Here is a 214-nt window from a genome sequence, read left to right on the forward strand (position 1 = left end):
GCGCGTGGGGCGGTCGGTGCGCCGTGTCCGCCAGCGTGGCTGCCTCTTTCCCCGCTGAGCAGCCTGGGGAAACTGAGGCACACGATGGCTGGAGGGGCACCGGGGAGCGTAGGGCAGGGCATCACAGGCTGCAGAGTCCCCTGCCTTGCAGCGCGAGGAGGCCAGGCGGCCAGGCCCCCCTGAGGCAGCCGGCAGCGGCAAGGGCTGGAGACAC

Source organism: Pygoscelis adeliae, unplaced genomic scaffold (genome assembly GCF_000699105.1).
Source record: "Pygoscelis adeliae isolate BGI_AS28 unplaced genomic scaffold, ASM69910v1 Scaffold411, whole genome shotgun sequence".
Classification (NCBI taxonomy): domain Eukaryota; kingdom Metazoa; phylum Chordata; class Aves; order Sphenisciformes; family Spheniscidae; genus Pygoscelis; species Pygoscelis adeliae.